We start from the raw sequence: 16,224 nt of genomic DNA, 5'->3' as shown, positions 1-16,224 counted from the left end.
AGAAACCTTACAAGGCTGTTTTTGTGTATCAACTTGACACAAGCTGGAGTTATCACAGTGAAGGAAGCCTCCCTTGAGGAAATGCCTCCGTGAGATCCAGCTGTAAGGCATTTTCTCAATTAGTGATCAAGGGGGGTAGGGAACATTGAGGGTGGTGCTATCTCTCCGCTGGTAGTCCTGGGTTCTACAATAAAGCAAGCTGAGCAAGCCAGGGGAAGAAATCCAGTAAGCAGCACCTCTCCATGACCTCTGCATCAGTTCCCGCCTCCAGGTTCCTACCCTGTGCGAGTTCCAGTCCTGACTTCCTTTGGTGATGAACAGCAATGTGGAAGTGTAAGCTGAATAAACCCTTTTTTCCCCAACTTGCTTCTTGGTCATGATGTTTTATGCAGGGATAGAAACCCTGACTAAAACAAATTGGTGCCAGCGTAGTGGGGCATTCAAACAAGGAGTGAGGCCTAATAACTGTCAGGGTAACAAATTCTTACTAGGGTTGGTGGTGGGGAAGCAGGCTTTATGGTGCCAGGTTGGGAGGATGAAAGTAGCCAACTCCTGCCATCCTCATGTTTGGAGTATCCAGGATTGAAGCTCCCTTCACCCTTCCGCTGTAACCTTGGGCCATTATGGTCCCCAAATATTTTATTTATTTATATAGGAAGTTGATGTATAAAGGACCATTGACTATTGAGTAGAAGAACAGGCTCTCTGATGTTTTTAAACCATATTTTCTCATGTAGAAATGAAGTAAGCATATAGTCTTTTCTTTTTCTTTTCTTTTCCTTTTTTGTTTTTTTTGTTTGTTTGGTTGGTTTTTGAGACAGGGTCTCACTACAATGTAACCTTTGCCATCTTGAAACTCATCATGTAGACTAGGCTGGCCTTGAACTCACAGAGAGTCATCTACCTCTGCTTCCTGAGTTTTGGGTTTAAAAGCATGAGCCACCACACTCAACTACGCAGATAGTATAAAGTGCTGTATTATTTCCAGATTTGGCTAACTGAAGGGAGAACATTTATACAGCTAGTTCAAAGAAACAAATACTCTTGGAATTTCTGTAGTTATTGTTGATGACGGTGACAATGATGATTTTATTTTTTTAAAAGATTTATTTATTTATCATATGTAAGCACACTGTAGCTGTCTTCAGACACTTTTTTCCCCCTTCTTTCTCTGGCCCTGTTCACTCTGGCCCTGCTCACTCTGGCCCAAAGATTTATTTATTATATGTAAGCACACTGTTGCTGTCTTCAGATACCTCAGAAGAGGGCGTCAGATCTCATTACAGATGGTTGTGAGCCACCATGTAGTTGCTGGAATTTGAACTCAGGACCTTCAGAAGAGTAGTCAGTGCTCTTAAATGCTTAGCCATCTCTCCAGTCCTGAAAATGATGATTTTTAAACACAGGCGCCTACATTGTAGTCCAGGGTGGCCTGAAAATATTACATAGCCCAGACTGGTCCTGAACTCACAGCAATATTTCTGCCTCAGCCTCCTGAGTGTTGGAATTATCAGTGAACCACCACACACTCCTCTTAGGCTCATTTATGCTTTTATTTTATTACATTTCTTTATTTTCATGTATGTGTATATATGGGGTACATGTGTCATGGTGCAAGTGTGGAGGTCACTTTACAATATGGGGACCAGAGATTCAACTCTGATCCTGAGACCTGGGAGCAAAGCACCTATACCCACTGTCTTAGGATTTAACTGCTGTGAAGAGACACCATGACCAAATCAACTCTTACAAAGAACAACATTTAATTGGGGCTGGCTTACAGATTCAGAGGATCAGTCCATCATGGCAGTGTGCAGGCAGGCATGGCCCTGGAGGAGCTAAGAGTTCTGCATCTTGTTCTGAAGGCAGACAGTAGAAGACTAGCTTCCAGGCAGCTAGGAGGAGGGTCTCAAAGATTACCACACAGTGACACCCTTCCTCCAACAAGGCCACACCTCCTAACAGTGCCATTTCTGATGGGCCAAGCATATTCAAACCACCACTGCTAAAATAATTATTTTAAGAAATAAATTCTGGCAGCAGGTTCACTACCCACCCCAATGGTTTACATTCCCAAATGAGGCACACATGCGAAGTCTTTATATTTTGATATGCCTTAAACACCTCAATAACTGGGCAACTGCCTAATGGTTAATCCTTGTGGTTAATCCATCTCCTGTCAATAACCCTGAGTTATTACTTACTAAGACTAGAGGGTTGCCCAACCGGGCCACGCTCTCCTGGCTCCTTCACACGTCAGCCATGTCTTTCTGTCCTGAGCTCTTCTCAGGTATGGTGTTTCTCCTCTCTTTCACACTCTCCCAGCATGGTGGATTTTCCTTCCCCTCTCTCCTGGTCCCTAGCCCCAGAAATTCCAAAAACCTGCCTCTGTCTGTCCTTCCCAGCTATTGGCTGTTGGCATTTTTATTTACCCATCAGAATCAACTTGGGGGGCAGATTCCCAGAAACAGACACTCAGGTAAGTACGTTTTGGGGGGGAACATAATTAGTATTAGAATACAAGCAGCTACATACAACACCCACTAAGCCATCTTATGGGCTTTCCTCTTAGTTTTAAATTAACTTATATAGGGATTAGAGCGAAAGCTCACTGATTAAGAGCACTTGCTGCAAGCCGGGCCTGGTGGCGCAGGCCTTTAATCCCAGCACTCAGGAGGCAGAGGCAGGCGGATTTCTGAGTTCGAGGCCAACCTGGTCTACCAAGTGAGTTCCAGGACAGTCAGGGCTATACAGAGAAACCCTGTCTCGAAAAACCAAAAAAAAAAAAAAAAAAAAAAAAAANAGCACTTGCTGCTCTTCCAAAGGACTAGAGTTTAGTTCCCAGCACTGAATCATGTGACTCACAGCTGCCTAAAACTGCAGCTCCAGGGACTGCTACTCACTTTTCTGTACACACTTGGCATACACGCACACAGACACATACAGATAAATAAAAATAAAATATTTTAAAAGTAACTATGGTATTTACTACTATAACAAGTTGTGCTTCAATTAATTTTTATAATTAGGGCATTTTTATAATTATAATCACCTTATAATTAAGGTAATTTTTAATTAAATTATAATTTAATTCTATAATTCAAGAAGTCAGTACATTCATATGCAGTTAGAATTGGCATCACGAATAGAAGCTTTAAAGCTTCACAGTAAATATTTCACTTTCAGTGTCAAATATATTTTGTGTACTTATCCACCGCCAAACCCAGAAGAAAAAAACATCCGTGACAGACGTAAGACTAGAAAAACAATTAGTTTTATATCCTCAGCTATCACTTATGAGATGTTTTTATATATTTAACAATTTAAAGACTGAAAACTATAACCAAGCTATAACATTGCATCTAATGTTTTGTTTTGTTCTGTTTGAGACTGGCTTTCTCCGTGTAGACCTACCTGCCCTGGAACTCACTCTGTGGATTAGGCTGGACTTGTGCTCTGAGATCCCTCTGCCTCTGCCTCCCAAGTGCTGGGATTAAAGTTGTGTGGCATCACCACTCCATCTATATTATTTTTGGCTTAATGTGGTTATACGGTCTGTAGTTTACTGAGATACTTAGACATTTAAAAATTTAGACACATTTTAGTACATAACAAAGAGATGTTTTTGGCTAATGAAAGACAAATTAGCCTCTTGCTTAGACACTGAACATCAAAGAGACTGCACCACACGTTAGGAAGTAAACAGTAGGAAGAAAAAAAAATCCTCCAAAAGTACTGTCCAAGCATCTGAAAGTGCTTGTTTTATACACAATCCTGCATATNCAACCCCCATCCAGAACCTTCCTATACCATCCCACGTGACCTCATTGCTAACCCAGGCTGCACTGGCTCAACCCAGCATCATTGTTTATGTTAAATATGCAGGAATATTTATTAATAACAGCATATCTTGAGCCAAGCATGGTGGCTTACACCTATAGTCCCAGCGCTTGAGAGGCAGAGCATGGAGAGGATCATTGTAAGTCCCAGCCAGCGAGCAGTGCTCCACAGTGAGACCCTGCCTCCACAAAACAGCCCCCCCTACAATCAGCCACAGCAAAACACCCGACAACAACAACCACAGCGAACATCAGGACATACCCAGTTGTCATCAGGAGCTGCCTGTCTTTGCAAAAGGTTAGTTCATGTTGAAATTTAAAGGTACCTAGATTTAGAGCCCTTTTAAAACGTTCAGTTGATGTGATAACCCAAGAATTTCCCTGATTTGGAGTATTCCCAAGTTTCAGGAATATTCTAATAATCAGATCTTATAGAAAAACATTCTGGGTTGGAGAGATGGCTCAGAGGTTAAGCGCACTGACTGCTCTTCCAGGGGTCCTGAGTTCAAATCCCAGCAACCACATGGTGGCTCACTACCATCTGTAAGGAGATCTGATGCCCTCTTCTGGTGTGTCTGAAGACAGCTACAGTGTACTTAGATATAATAAATAAAATCTTTTAAAAAAAAAAAAAGAAAAAGGAAAACATTCTATAAAATATATTCATGAATATATTGATGTGTTTATCAAAATCTTTTGATTGCAAATTGTACTTAAAAGTTACATCAAGTGTTTATCAGTCAACATTCTGAAACCCTGAACATTGAACTTAGAAAAACAGTAGAAATCTATTTGCTGGGGCCAGAGGGANAGTACTGCAGTTAGAAGTACTTGCTGTTCTTCTAAAGGAATCAAGTTTGGTTCCAAACACCAGTGCTAGTTGGTTTACAACTACCTGTACCTCCAACTCCAGAGGGTCTGACTCCCTATTCTGGCCTCCTTGAGCACTTGCACACACACACACACACACACACACACACACACATCAGTTAAAAATAAATCTTGTAAAAAAAATACTCCTGAAAACTTATCAAGTGAAAATCTTCACAAAAATTCTCTATTGAGTTATGAAAAATAAGCTCAAATGATCTTAATATAAAAATCAGAAATTGCATGAAGTTCCTACAGCATGATAAATCAAGACTAAAATAGATATCCTGTAAGTGCATACTAACATGCATAATAAATGTGTCTGTCATTGCCGTTCAAGGCCAGGGGAAGGACTCTTTAATAATTGACAGTAGGATGAGTGATGGACTCTGGGAAATCCAAGATGCTTGGATATTTCTGCCAGGCCCTAGTCAGGTTGCAGACAGGAGTCCGATGGTCCTCTTTGTATTCCTAATGACTCTGGCTTCTGGGTGGAGAATGAGTTTAAGAGAGCTGGGAACAGAAGCTGGAGGTCAGTTGAGAGGCCACAGCAGAGGAAAGGAAAGTTAGCATAAAAGTCTAGGACAGTAGCAGAAACAGCAGGGAGGGACTCCACAGTAGACTGGACAGGAGGAAGGAGGAGATCAAGAGTTCAGTCTTGGGAATGCTGTGTAAGGAGCTCTTACCATTTCAGGCGTGGGGATTCCGTGTATCCCTTTAGGAGATGGATGGGAGGCATGCTTCTGCAGTCAACCACGGAAGGCCAGCGGCTCTCTGAGCAAAGGGGAAGAGGAAAGCTGTCTAGGACCAAGTCCTGCCAACAGTTCCCATCTGGCTCATCTCACCCAAATAAGGAACTCAAGCCTGCACAGACCCTCCATATCTACCACCTGTCAGCATCAGGCTCTTCTTGCAGAGTGAGATCCGGGTTGCTTAATACCTAAGCTTAGCTGTGGGTTGTAGCTGTGGTGGTGTTCAAGGGTCAGGTTTGACCACCAGGGGAAGCCCAATTCACAGAAGCGCATTCTGGTCTGCATCTGTGAGAAGGACACATGCATATCTGTACTTTCCTTAGGCGGCATGTAAGTCCAGACCCCTGCAAGGCCCCTTCCCAGTGTCTGATCATTTAATCTTCTTGTTGAGTTGCCCTCAAACTGCCTTGCTATAGAGATGACAACTTATACTTTGGTTTTGGTGTTTGCTCTTTTTTTTTTTTTAAGATTTATTTATTTTACGTATATACATTAATTACACTGTTGCTTTCTTCAAGCACACCAGAGGAAGGCATTGGATCCTATTATAGATGGTTGTGAGCCACCATGTGGTTGCTAGGAATTGAACTCAGGACCTCTGGAAGAGCAGTCAGTGCTCTTAACTGCTGAGCCATCTCTGCAGCCCAGTACTTGGTCTTGGTTAAATGTTACTTCTACATGTCTTGCTTTGGGAATGGAGATAGGAATAGAGCAGAACTGAGGAGTTAATTTTGAAGGTTACGAACCACATCTAGAATTAAAACCAACTGTTGGGTTCCAGAAGGCATAATTTTTATCACTTATGCCATAAATCCATAACATTTTATTTTTTCTTTTCTAGTTTGAGTTTTTGCCAGCCTTAGCATCAAATTGGGAATGTGGTTGTCATGGCAACTAAACTTCCTGGTTTGATGCTTCCATTATTGTTTTGTTATTATGTCAGACATCTTATTTAAAGGAATTTTTTTCCTGTATATTTTCAATCTGCTGTATGATGAATCTATAGGGGTAGGAGTCCCGGATATGGAGTGTCATTTGTAGGCCTAAGAGAACATATATAAAGCTGGAATAACTTATTTAAGTGCTAGGGTTGGCAGACAAGGCGATATACATTTATTTAGGTGGAATGGGCAAGCTCATGGGGAATGGAATTTGAGGACAAAACATCTGGAGAAAGTGGAAAAGGTGGGGTAGCCCAGGTGATGCAGAGGTCACAGCAAAGGGAAACATGATTCTGTAGCAAGAGTGAGCTGCCTGCAGGGCAGAGAGACTCCTGGCTCGAGGTGAACTTACCTAGAGATGATCGAGGCATCGCACTCTGAAGGGCAAGGCTAAAGAAGCATATTATATAACACCGAGGAAGAAGTTACAGCGTGAGAGCTGGGGTCGAGGGTCTGAGGTTAACTAGGGACAAGTTCAATAAAGCTTCGTAGTCTCCATACGTGCGGCAGGAGGGTCACAGTTCAGGAAAAGGCAGCACAGTGCCCACCTTGAGCCAATGGTCCAGTCTCCTGGTACAGTGAACACTGGAAGCAGAAGTAGGACTGGATCCAAAACAACACTGAGCGTTTGCGAGGGGGTTTTAGCTAAGGCTTCATTTCTCCCACAGGGAACAATGTTGTTAGATTCCGTACGGTGAACAAAAAATACTGAGTTTATAAAGGAAAGGAAACTCTGGACATTTATGTTTTCGGTAGGATTTGTAAGCACGTTTGTCCGTTAGTTTTAGTTGCTGGGTTTCAGGTTTGCAGCAGATGCTGTGCTAACTACTGGATGCTGTTGTGAGACTTCAGGGTAAAAGATTAACTAGATGGACCAGGCTCAGGAGAGGGATCTGGGAATCATTAGCACATGCTGGTAATAATGGAAGGCGTCAGTGAATGAAATCATCTCTGTGGAGATCCTAAGGAAGAGAAAAAGACCCGTGAAGAGGTCCGTCCTTAGGTGTTCCACTGGAGGAGCGGCTCCCAAAGGCTCCCAAAGAGATTCAGGAAGCGCGCTTGGCATAGTGAGACCCCCAAGGGACAAAGCGCCTCAAGTTCTCTTATTACCAGGTGCTGAGAAGCCACAGAAGATGACACAAGATCACTTGTCTTCTTGGGGTCACTGCTGGCCTTAGCAGGAAACTGAGCAGTGATGGGAATCCACTTGGCAGAGAGGGCTGGAACTGGATAGGTGAGCAAACGGGGCTGCGGAGAGTAGACAGTTTTCACGAAAATGGACGTGGGTGGTGTAAGAGTGTTTTCATTGGGCTTCATAGATGAGTAGACACTGGCCAGGCAACCCTCGATGGTGTATTCTGTGAGACTGAGAGGACAGCCTTCTTTGGGATTTGTACCCATCACACACAGGCTCAAGCTTAGCGGTAGAATAGTCCTGATTTTCTGCAGAAGCTCCCTGTGGCACCGTGGTTCAAACAGAATACGTGAGAAGCCTTTATTTCCTCCTGATAACCTTTTTTCCCCCTGATCTGAATTTTTCAGCTGGACTCAGGCTCTCCTAAAATAAATACAATGCAGAAGTATGATGGTTAATTCTGTCAACTTGACAAGATTTAGGATCACCTAGGAGACATGGCATCTGTGGCAGTGTTTCTAGATTGGTTTAACAAGGAGGGAAGACCCACCCTAAATGTGGATGGCACCACCCCATAGGCTGGGATCCTCTACTAAATAAAAAAGAGGGAGTGATCTTGACCGTCAGCCTTCATCTCTCTCTGCCTGCTGACCAGCATAGAGACCACGTGCCCCATGCTCCTCCCACCATTTACCATGCCCCTTCTCTGCTTTAAAGGACTGCACCCTCAATCGTGAGCCTGAATAAATGTTTCCTTCCTTAAGTTGCGCTTGTCTTCTCTCTTGTCACAGGGAAGGGAAAAGTAGCTAATACCTAATTTTCCTTGAATACACATCCGACCCTAAGAATTCATTCAGGCCAGCAAGTTTAAGCAAAGAATGTCCTTAACCAGCTTCAGTCCCTTCCTTAATGGACAGCTTATGTGCACATGCAACTTTCTGTACACCATACCTCTACCTTTTTTGCTAGCTCAGGCCGAGGTGTGATTACAGGAACGGATGTGGCCACAAACAAGCAAGTAGGTTTCTAAGTCAGGGTTGAACTCAGGCAGCAAAGCTCATGGTGTCTGTACATGACCTGTGTCTGGATGTCACTGCAAAAGAAAACAAGCACTGTTTAAGTCTCACACTTTTTGATCAACTGAGGTCTTTCACCAAATTTACCCTTTTAAAACAGAAAACCACCCAGAATAGTTCCACCCTGTAATAGAACCAACACGGCCACCACTGAAATGAAAGCAATTCAGCACCCGATGAAATGTACAGTGTGGTCCCGTCTACACAGTGGCCCACCACAGCAGACCCTCGTGAAAAGCCTTCACTGAAGGAGTTAGAAGGGGCACATGGTAAAAGGGGCACTTTTCCATATTTAGTATGCACTTTTAAAAAAAGTGTTAACCCATATACATGGTTTTTCTGTGTGTAGATAAGAGACGACAGCTCATGTGCATTATTGCTGGTAACCGCACAGCAAGTTAGCCATGGTTTGAGCTTGTTCTTGTAAAGTGTCATATTAATGTGACTAGCAAGCAAGGTGTCTGATTTCATCCCTCTGATTGGAGTTTCAGTTCTCTCTCTAGCTCCTGTTGGCATGTTGCTGGCAGTAGGGTTAGGTGACCACATGTTGGCTCTTCTCTGACTAAGTGACGTAATGCTAGTTCCATCTAGAGCTTCGCTCTGCTGAATTTCCTTATGCCAGCTTCAAAACAAGGCCTACACATATGCGTACCAATATGCTATGTCTATATCTTTGCAATTTTGTAGGGAAATTATATTATGACTGTCCGTTAATATATTAAAATAATCAATAGGAGCCAGGTAAAGACACACATCTTTCATACCAACACTTGGGAGGTAGAGGCAGTTGGATCTCTGTGAGTTAGAGGCCAGCCTGTCTATACAGCAAGTTCTAGATCATCCAGGATGACATCCCTACATAGAGAGACCCCCAACCCTCTCACACACACTCAGGAGTTTGGAAAAGGATCCACATTCAATCTGTTTTATAAATTCTAGAAAAATAAGAAAACAGAAATCTAATATTAGAATTATAAGCAATCAGCATTCGGGAGGCAGAGGCAGGAGGATTTCTGAGTTTGAGGCCAGCCTAGTCTACCAAGTGAGTTCCAGGATAGCCAGGGCTATACAGAGAAACCCCGTCTCGAAAAAAAAAAAAAAAAAAAACAAAAAAAACCAAAAAAAACAAAAAAAAGAATTATAACTAACATAAACTTACTTAAATTTAATATTTGAAGATTTAAATATGTTCCTATTATTATAGCAAAGGATATGACAGGATTTTTTTTATAGTTTTAAACATTTGGAATGGTAAAAAGAATGGCAAGGATCTTAGATACATTTACAAAAACAGGAGAAATAATTTAGTATTATGGGTTAGATTAATATTTAATACTTATTTAAAGTCTAATTACCTATCTATCTACTCATTCATTTATATGTATGCGAGACTGCATGAGGTTCTATTGAGGGAAATATTAAAAAAGAACCTGAACTCTGCCCTGGCAGCCTGGTCAGCCATGCACTAAAGGGCAATGGCCGGCCTGTTATTATCTTGTGGAAATTCTCTGACTCAGAGCTCCAAAATCTCTCAACCCAGCTCTCTAAGTTCCTACTGGCAGGTCACTACCACACCAGCTCCATGTTTCAGAACCCCCACAACTTTTGTGGTACACCTCAGGCAAACCCACACTTTGCCGTCATACTTTTCTCTCTCTTGAACCCAGTCGAGCTGGCGCGTGAAGGAAAACACATCACAAACTTAGTTCAGAAACAACAGTAACTCAGTCGCTGGGCACAACAACTAAAATCCTAATCTTGTAAGCTTTATTAAATCTAAATCCTCCAGTGGCGAATCCTGATGGATCCGCCATTGAAACAGGGAGACACTCATAACCACATCTTGTCCTCACGCTATCCCTGTCCAAAGGAACCTAGCTCTCTCCTGCTTCCTCTCTCCCTCAGTTTAACTCGGAAGTCCTGCCTACTCGCCCAGTGATTGGCTCCTTTATTCATTAGGGGATGGTTCACAAGAAGTCACCTGAGTATGTGACTCATTCTCTTCCCAGAAGAGCTGAATTAGCATAAAAATACAAGCAACCCCAAGATCCACAACAAGGTTCTGTGCAGGTACCTGCAGAGGTCAGAGGGCAACTGATCCCTTGGAACTGGAGTTACAGAAGGTTGTGAGTCACCTTGAAGTAGATGCTGAGAACTGAACCTGGGTCTTCTACAAGAATGGTAAGAGCTTTTAACCATTGAGTCATCTCTCCAGTCCACATTTAATATTTTGAGTGTAAATACATTTACGTATTTAAACCAACTACTTTACCATTGGTCTTTTTCTTTCTTTCTTTTTTTTATTAAGAAAATGTTGAGACAAAGACTTATGGCCTTGAAGTCTAACTGTCTGAGGATGACCTTGAACTTCTGATCCACTTGACCTCATCTCTCAAGTACTGGGATTACACCTTGCTTGATTTATGTGGTGCTAAGAATCTTTGCTAATGGAGCCATGTCCCCAGCATGGATCATTTTTTAGAGACAAAAGAATAAACTTACTCTCCTAAAACTCTTGGTCAATGAATGGTTAGGCTTTACTTCCCTTTCCTATATGAACTTCATTTCTAGAAAACTAAATAATTACTGAGGGAACAAAAGTGAATTGATGGTGTTGAATATAGGTGTTTTTTGTGCTGATATTTCTACTTTGAAAATTGTCTATCTTCTAGATCTACATTAAAAAATCTAACAATGAAAAGATATGAAAAATGAGATTTGACAATGCTTACACAGCATATGTAAGCTCTGGACTAGATCCCTGACAATACTCTCAACTAGAGAGAGAGGAGAAAGAAAGGGAGAGAAGGGAGGAGGGGGAGGGGGAGGNGAGAGAGAGAGAGAGAAGAGAGAGAATATGAATGAGCCTATCTGTGGGGTACAGAGATAAAATAAGCTTTATGACCACGAGCTGTTGCTTGCTGAGACTGAGTGGTAAATGCTTTTTTGTCTTAGTCCTTTACAAGAACTATAGCAGAATGCCACACATTATAATTTTATCTGTCACAGTTCTAGATGATAGGAGATCCAAGATCAAGGTGTTGGCAAGGTCTAGCAAGGGCCCATTTCCATCACAGATGACTCCTTCCTGGGTGTTGCTATGATGTCTTTTACAAAGGCAAAGCCCTCCTAAATCTCACAATGTCCCAAAGCCGCCGCCTTAATACCATATGAGTTTTGAGGGCATCCAAACATTCAGAACACAGCCATTTCTACATTTATAAATGATTCACAGTGTGCACAACAGAAGTCTTTACCTGTCTTTCTGAGGCACTTCTTTATGTTGAAATATATTTGTAAATCATAATAATTAAAAGCACTGGTAGTTCACTTGGAGAGGGAAACTATCACGCTAGTAAACAGTGTTTCCATGGACGCACTCCTGTAGGTACTATCTCAGCATATCCTTCTGAAGAGCCGCCCTCAAATCTCAAGGAACACCTTGAAGGGTTAGTTTTGCTGAGAGTAACTAAGCTTAATGGCTGCCATCGAACATTCCCCGCAGTCCCCGTGGCTCAAATCTCAAGGAACACCTTGAAGGGTTAGTTTTGCTGAGAGTAACTAAGCTTAATGGCTGCCATCGAACATTCCCCGCAGTCCCCGTGGCACGTGGCAACAGGCTAGTTCCTTGTTACAGAGATGCTCTGTTCCAAGGATGTAGCTTTTGAGGATTCAGCTACATCCGGTTTTCGTGGTTGTGCTACAGGGAGGCAGGTTCTGGATGACCTTACTTTGTTGAGTAAAGAATCCAACTTAGAAAGGACACATGTCATTCATGCTCACAGTTGACTTGCCTGGATCAGTCTTGTCTCCCTACTCAGTCACAAGAGGACAGAAAGTATGCTGTCATCATATGCCCCAAAGTCAGAGAGTGAAAAGCATTTGGCAAAGAACTCCAACTATCTCCTTACTAGGAACACCTGTGTCTTGGCTTTGACTCTGTGCTTTAAGCCTTAAGGATGACCGTGCCTTGCTGCTACCCCTAAGATAGATATAAGAGCTCATACATCCTGTTAGCCACATGCTCTAACACTCTGCGATACAATCATGTAGCGATTGAGAATGAATGTGAGGACATTGATGACTAAATCATGAATTCAATAATGTTTTTTATTTGATCTTTGTATTTCTCAGGTCCAGGGGGTTGAAGCCAGGGCTGCTTGCCTAAGCTTCACCCGTAGTCCTTAAGCAATACTTTTTAGAAGACAGCGTTGGAAGCTGAAAGATGGCTCAGTGGATAAACTACTCACTGCACAAGCCTGTGGAGTTCAGATCCCCAGAACCCATGTAAAAGCCTGGCAGGTATGGTAGATGCTTTTAATCCTAGTATTTGGGAGGCTGAAACAGTAGACCCCCAAGGCAAGCTGGCTTGCTAGAACTGGTGAGCTTAGGTTCAATGAGAGAGCCTGCCTCAATAAATGAAATGGAAAGCAATTGAGGAAGATAACCAACATCAACTCATAGCCTCCAAACACATATGTAGACATGCACCTGCACACACATATGAACCCAAACACATCTGAATGCACATGTGCTCAAACACGCACATACACACACTTTTTTAATTTAAAAAAAGGCAGCATTACATTGTTAAAATATTAGGCCCTTATTAAAAAGAAAATTAGAAATAAACAAATGGGGGAAATAATTACTCATGAATTCACCATGCCAAGGAAAAACATTATTTCATATTTTAGTTAATTTCTTTTCAAGCTTTTCTCTACCTCTTTAAAACAGTTCTTATGGTCACCAAAACAATAATTACTTTTGCATTAATAACTGGGGCAAGGGGAGAAAGGGGTGATTCCTTTCTTGACCATCAGAAGGTTTTTGAAGGATACCTCTAAAACAAAAGACAGATGATTGACAAGCCATACCTTCTAAACATCTTCAAAAATCACTACAAACGAGGGCCAAGCATTCAATGACACTGGGGGCCATTTTTCACTTAAGCCACCACAGTGATCCACGCCTGGGGAAGAGGAATTCTGTCTCTGTGACGCATTCTGAGGAGAGCAATGATGTGAGGGAAAGAGGAAGGAAAACGTCAGACAGGAAATTTGCTGCTGAGGCCTTGGCTTTGGAAATTATTCTTCAAGCTTTTAACACCGTCTTGCTCTTTCGTGGTGCTATGGCAGAACCCTGGAGGCTGGGTAATTTATAAAGAATAGAAATGTATTTTCTCAGTGGGGCACAGCAGAACAGTACATACCTGTAGTCCCAACACTGGGGAGTGAAGTGGAAGTTTCTGGTTTCTTTGGAGACTCAGTTGTGTCATGTGCTGTTTTTCTGGAAACTGTCTTGTGGGAGGATGTTTTTCAAGGGGCAGACACGTGGGAGGATGTTTTGCTGAGAACAGACACGTGGTGTTTTCTTGGAAGCTGCCTGGATAAAGGGCATGTGATGTTTTGCTAGAGTAGATGCTTGAGAGAACATTTGATGTTTGGAAAGGATATAAATGTAAACCAACAGACAGTGGACCATACTGTGTGGTATTGGTTCATCTTGCGATTTTTTTGCTAGTCATCATTGGACTTTGCTGATGCTGAGCTTCACTGCATGGTATTGGTTCACCTTGCCACTCTTTGCTGGTCATTCTTTCTCATGACTTCATGGAGAGAAACACCAAAAAAAAAAAAAAAAAAAAAAAAAATTCTAAGGAGATCAAAAAACACCCTTAAAAAAGAAACCCAGAATAAAAAAAAAAAAAAAAAAAAAAATTCTGGTGGTGTTCTAGCAGCTTCTTGATGCTTCCAGTTGCTGATTCACAAATAGTGTTTGTAAGAGGATCAAGCTGTTGCTGCTGCTATCCTGACAGTGCAAACTAGATTTGCTTCAAAACCTATTTCTAAGCAGATCCAAATCTCTCTTTGCCCTATTAACTTTTCCTTGCCACTACCTCTGGTGGGTGGTGGGCTAGAACGGAGGTTAAAGTACCCAAATTAAACTAGGTTTTAAAAAATATAAGCCACAAGAGGAGGCTGAAGCAGGAGGACCACAAATTCAAGGCCTACCTGAACTTCATTGTGAAAACCTGTCTTGTATCTACAGTGTGAACCCAAACTAAGTTGATTTTTTTTTTAAAGATTTATTTTATTTATATGAATCCCATGTGGTTGCTGGGAATTGAACTCAGGACCTCTGGAAGAGCAGCCTGTGCTCTTAACCTCTGAGCCATCTCTCCAATCCCTAAGTTGATTTTTAATGTTTTATTTAATACTGTATTTCATGTGTAAATTTCTTCTTCATTTTAATTAACAGAGAAAGTGACAGGCTGGCTGTAGTGAGAAGTTGTCTAAAGACAAGATGCCAGCATGCTTAGTATTTGGTGAAGGCCTGCCTCTGTACGCAGCACTGTCTTGATGTTTTACTTGGTAGAAGAAAGAAAAGAATAAACTCAAGCCTTGAAAACAATGTGTGTGTATGGGCTTACTTTACCCATGAGAGATCTGTCTTCATGACTTAATTATATTGTGAAGGTCCTAGTTCTTAATACTATTATTAATTTACAACACACACACACACACACACACACACACACACACACACACACACACACAGTTCTCATCAGCAGATGAACGGATATGTAGATACATAGGGGCCACTGAGATAGCTCAGTGAGTAAAATCATCTGCCACCGAGCCTGAGAGCTTGAAGTTAAATCCATAGTATCTACGTGGTAGACAGAGAAAGCTGACTCCACAAGCTGACCTCTGACCCACACATGCATGCTATGCCATGCACCTGTTTACACATACACAAAAATATGCAAAATAAACAAATGTAATAAAAGTTTCTAAAGGACAACATATATATAGAAAATATGATATATTGACAAGATGGGAATTTTAATTAGCCATAAAAAAGAAAAAAATTATATCATTTTCAGAAAAATTGATGGAACTAAAGATAAACATATTAAGCTGAAGAAAGGCAGATTCAGAAGGAGAAATATTGCATATTTTCTCTTGTGTGCATTGTCTAGGTTAAAAAAAAATACATGAAAATAGAAAGGACTATTTGGTATGAGGAAGGGAGCCAGGGGGAGAGGTGAGAAGGCAGAAAGGAGAGGGCAGTTGGGGGATAAATATCATGCAAATGAATTACACACATGCATAAATATGTCATAAATGAGATATGATGTCATATAGTTACTGTAAGCTATCAGAAATGAATGGGATGTTGACAATAGAGGCATGACTGTTACGGGGCAATTAACTGCTTTCTAGTTGGACTTAGACCTGCTCCAGAGGAGTGGATGTCATGCCTGCTACTATAATCCCACTGGAAAGTGCATGGTTTAGGATGTCATAGGCCCTAGGATAGGACCCGCTAGTGGTATTTTACCAGATGGTCAGGATGTCAAATTGAATTCTACATATTTATGTTTCTACCCATAGACCTGGGCTGCTTTCAACTTTGGCCAGAGAAGTTTCTTTCTTTTTTTTTTTTTTCCCAATTTTTATTAGGTATTTACTTCATTTACATTTTAAAGGCTATCCCCAAGGTCCCCTATACCCTCCCCACCCCGCTCCCCTACCCACCCACTCCCCCTTCTTGGCCCTGGTGTTCTCCTGTACTGGGGCATATAAAGTTTGCAAGACCAAGGGG

This window comes from Mus pahari, chromosome 11 (genome assembly GCF_900095145.1).
Source record: "Mus pahari chromosome 11, PAHARI_EIJ_v1.1, whole genome shotgun sequence".
Lineage (NCBI taxonomy): Eukaryota > Metazoa > Chordata > Mammalia > Rodentia > Muridae > Mus > Mus pahari.
Note: the sequence above shows the minus strand (reverse complement) of the source record.